This window comes from Acanthisitta chloris, unplaced genomic scaffold (assembly GCF_000695815.1).
Source record: "Acanthisitta chloris isolate BGI_N310 unplaced genomic scaffold, ASM69581v1 scaffold36952, whole genome shotgun sequence".
NCBI lineage: Eukaryota > Metazoa > Chordata > Aves > Passeriformes > Acanthisittidae > Acanthisitta > Acanthisitta chloris.
In genome coordinates this window covers 43,029-47,934 of record NW_008660540.1, presented here as the reverse complement: position 1 = coordinate 47,934, position 4,906 = coordinate 43,029, and positions in this window count along the sequence as shown.

Below are 4,906 nucleotides of genomic sequence, written 5' to 3'. Positions count from 1 at the left end.
GCCAGTCCATGGCTCTGCTCCAGGGCATCCCCTCTGGTGTTTGCCTTTCCCCAGGCCTTTTTCCTCAGAGATCCACCCCTTTTTTCCAAAACAGGCTGTCTCCCCTAATAGCAAGCACCCAGCAGCCAGCAGCTGACAGTGCAGTTGCTTTGCCTTATGCACAAAACTTTCCATTTGTACTTTTCATCTTCCCAGCGGAGGGAAGCGCCTGCTTTCCCTGGCCCTGCAGAAGCGTGCGGGAAACGTCTGCCCTCCTGTGTTCAAAGTCCTGTCCAAAGAGAAGCCAAGGGTGCACTGACCTCACAGAGTAAATATTTTCCATGACATCTCCTTCCGACATCTCTCAGGCTCTGTACCTATAGCTAACCCAGCTCTGGGTTTGCAGCCAGATTTGGTGGTGTGGGGCTGGATTCTGCCCTCTCCTTGCTTCCATACATGTCCCCATGCAACATCACCAGCTGAAGGTTTTGGTGACCTCCCTGGACCTCCCCTCCAGGGACTCTGCTGGCCAACAAGGTGGCTCACAGGCCAGTGCTGCTCCCTGGAGACACTAAATCCTTCTGGCTTGCTGTGATAGTTTCTTCAACACCTTCTCTCGCCAGCTCAGAGCTCTAACATGCCTGTGGTCATGGGCTGATGCCAAGCTAGCTGGGATTCTGGAGCCAGCAGCCTCAGAGCAGGCACGAAACATCCATGGACCTGAGGTGGTATGCAGGGTGGTTGTTTTGAAGTGGGAACAACTTGTCACCAGGCAAAGAGGGGGGACACTTACTGACTCTCTATCTTTGCAGCTGAATGAGAAGGAGGACATGATCCAGCAGACCTTTCCTCTTGCTGGGCTTTTCCCGTACAGAGTCCTTCCCTCAACAGCATTCTCAAAGGGACAGTCACATCTGGTGCTGATCCCTGGTGGGTCTTGGCAGTTGGATTTACAGCACAGGTGCTGCAGAGCTCAAACTCTTCATGGTCAAGGTCTGTTTTATTTGCAGCTGTGAAAAGTCAGTGGCTTTCCCCCACCATTAACTTGCTAAGACAAGATGCTGTGGTCATTCTTCTGCCAGGGCTTTTCAAACCATGTACTAGATCCCTGCTCCAGCACAGTCTCCTGAGGGGGACCAGGACATTTCATGGACTGGATTCCTTAGGATTGAGTCCTGCTATTGTGGAATAGGGAGAAAACACAACACACTGCCAGAAATACTGTCAAGCACGTAGTACACACCAGGAGGTGTCAAAAGATGCTCCTGTTGGCCTTGCAGGCAGCCCTGTGCCTTCTGCATTGGCCATGTAGGGGAAATTACCTAAGCAATTTGCTTTGGGCATTTAGGAGCTCTTTATTTCTGGGGCCAAGTCTCACCTACAGCAAAGGTGCCTCCACAAGCAAAGCAAGGAGAACAGCTATGCCTGTCCTCCTGGTAGCTCCTCCCCAGTTTGTATAAGAGATACCAGTGTTTCCCAGTTCTTCTGCATAGGAGAATTGCTGTTCTTATCAACAGGGTTGTTAAAGATAGAGAGAAAATTATTATTAAACATCTGTTAACCTGGGTGGGTTTAGGGCTTGTTTTTCTGTCTTTTTAGCAAGATTGTTTGTTTAATCACCTCACTTTTTGGCAGACAGGGAAGTGGTTTCCACTTGCTCTACAGCTTGTTTGGTGGTAGCTTCACAGGAACACTAAAGATGCAGTGGAGTGCTTGTCTGGACCAGCCTGTGATGCCAGATATTGTCCCGAACCTGCTGCAGAGCAAGTGACAGACCTCCTCCCTCTATCCTGTGCTCCTGAAGAAATGTGTGTCCATGTGAGGTTCTCATCTCTCCTTAAGGCTGTGAGCTGCAGCACTCCTGTGCTTCAGCATCAAATGTGCAGGGTGCTGTCAATGAACTGTAAGAAAGGATGAGCTCATGCTAATGGCACATTTTTGCACCTGTTTTTGTCTGCTCCTTGCAGGGGACATGTATCTTTGCACTTAAGCAGGTGCTGTGCTCCTCCATACAAGTACCAGGGCGGATCTCTGCTCCTGGGAGGATGCGAAGCCACATCCCACCTGAAGGTGACAGCTCAGTGTTGGGGAAATGATTCTCTGCTGGAAGTGCCTGTCTCTTGGACATGGCAGAATTTTGTGGGGGGTGTGTTGCATCATATGTTGGAGGTTGACTTTTAGCTGGATGTATAAATCCTGGCTTTCCTAGAGGGTCTTGCCTGGGACTGCTGCTCTGTCTCTTCGCATTTCTGGGGAGAGGAAACTGTGGCTAACCTCATCGCAAACACAAATTAGTTGGGTTTTGTTGCTTTTTGGGTTGGTTTTTTTTCATTTTTTTGGGTTTTGTGTGTTCAGTTTCAACAATAAAACATCTGTTCCTGAGCCTAGCAGCTGGACCAAAATGAAATGACGTTAGCATCAATTATCCTCCGGGATGGGGAGGCTGACAGGAGAATGGTGCAGATTTCCTTAACACTGAATAGCAAATGAGAACAACGGCTTGGCTCGGTGGCTCATGTTCTAGGAGAACTTCCAAACAACCCACCTGCTTGAGCTCCTTGCATTTGAGGTGTGTGCTGTCATGTGCTGCAGCTCTGGGTACCACACATCACCCCAGGTGAGAGACTGGGGGACATGCTTTTGTAATGATTAGGGAATAAACCCCATTTTTTGGTAGAAGAGCTTACGGATGCTGCCGTGACAGAAATTTTTCTGAATGCATCAAGCATTAAAGTGATTTTTGGGAGGGATGGTGGGAGGCTAATAGGGCTAGATGTGCACATCCTGACGGGCCAGCACAGAGAGCCCCAGCGGGGATATCGCCTATAGTGGGTGCAGGCAGCCAGCCTGGAGCAGAGCTGGGGTTCACAGAAGGATGGGATGATGCAGGATCACGTTCCCTGGGTACAGAAAGGGGCTATTAACAGGGAGAAATGGGGGGAGCAATGGAGCACAATGACTCTGATTTGTTGGCAGTCGCGACCTACAGTCCCTGGCAGCACCTCAAAGCAGCTGTGAAGTGCCAGTCGGTGGCGATGCTCCGGCGCGTGATGCGGGCGCCTGACCCTGGCGTAAGGCTGGGACACGGGCTGGGACACGGGCTGGGACATGGGCTGCCCGGTAGGGAGGGCACTGACCCAGCTTCTCTCTGAGGCCCCACAGATGAGACCACTCTTGTGACAGGCTGAGTGCTCCAGGGACATGGTGGATTGGGTCCCATCCTGTCCCATCCTTGAACACGCTCACTAAAACCAGGTTATTTCCCTGCGTCCCAGTAGCAATCATGGCCGTGGGAAAACTGAAGAAAATTATCAGGGAGAAGCATTTTTATGAGTGAACTGCTTTGTACCTGCACAGTCAAATGCCTGAACAACTTAATGCAGGCTTCAGGAAATAATTTCAGCTGCTGCAATTTTGAAGCCACTAAAATAGCTTTCCTGCTCCTTAGGGAGCTGTGAATTTTTTAGGCCTGACAGCTTCCCTTCCAGCACCCCACAGGTGAGGTACAGCTGCTCATGGCAGAGGAGCAGTCCATGGGGCAGGGCTGGGGGAAAATGGAGCTTATGGGGCTCAGGTGATGCTCATCATGATTTTTGGAAGGAAAATGAGTGTTTGAAGTGAGCAGCAGGAGAAGAAATGCTCATTTAAGACTAACAGCTTGCTCCAAAAGCCCAACAGCATCAAGCACCCATTTTGTTTGGCTTCTTCCTTGAATGTCGTGAGTACCACCATGGGACAGTGTGTTAGTGATGGGCACATGTCCCAGGCTCTGTCCCTGTACATCTGCACCCCTGGGTGCACCCCAGTACTGCAGCTCTCATGGGAGCATCACACACATTTCACAGAATGGTTTGGGGTGAAAGGCACCTTAAAGATCATCTTGTTCCAACCCCCTGTCACTAGACCAGGTTGCTTATAGCTCCATCCACCCTGGCCTGGAACACTTCCAGGGATGAGGCATCCACAGCTTCTCTGGGAAACCTGTGCCAGTGCCTCAGCACCCTCACAGTTAAAATTTTCTTCCTAATATATAACCTAAATCCACCCTCTGTCAGGTTGTAACCATTCTCCCTTGTCTACACCACCCAGGAAAGACACTGCTGAGAAAATCCCCTTGCTTGATTGCCAGAGCTGTTTTACTCTAATCCCTTATTGCCTTTGGCCTCCAGCCTTGGTTATAGCAACAAACCACACTAGGCCAAAACTAGCCCAGGTCTGATGTGCATCGCCTCTCTGCTCCCAGACTGGGCTCCTGCCCTGGCTTCTCCTACCAGAAATGGAGTCCAACTGGGAAAATCCCAAAACTTCACTCAGAAGAGACTTGGCAGAATAAGAAGCAAAAGTAAAGGAAGCTTTGGCTTCAAAAAAAAATTAAAAAATAGATCACTTTGTCCCAAAGCAACTGAACTCAGCCCAGCATGTCTATATTTTGTTACTTTATGTACTGTACTCTAGCCTGTTTTCCCAAGCTTTACAAAAGCAAGTGGATCCTCATTCTGTTTGCCTGTCCTGTCCCTCAGTAACATGCTGAACTGGCTGATTTTGGGTAGGTCTGGCAAAGACATTAATTTCTTCCAATAGTCAGGTCTTCCCGACTGTATGAAAATAGGTGCCAGTGCTGGAGGTCAGGTTGATCTCTAGCAGTAAGGGAAAGGCTTGTTAGGTGCTTGGTTTCCCAAAAACTCCTGGCTGGTGGTGACCCCATCAGTTGAAGCATCAGGCAGCTGGGACGGTGTCTGAGTTGGCATATGGCAGCCTGGATGGGTGGGGGGTTGATCCAGGATGCCCCATGTGGGATGGGGGCAGGTGATGGCTTTAAAAATAAAAGTTTATCCCCCCGAGGCTGGATTAGGGAAGAGTTCACCAGCCAGACACAAAATTTGGTAATCCCTTCATGCTGTACTGAGAGCCCAGGGGGTGCATGTGG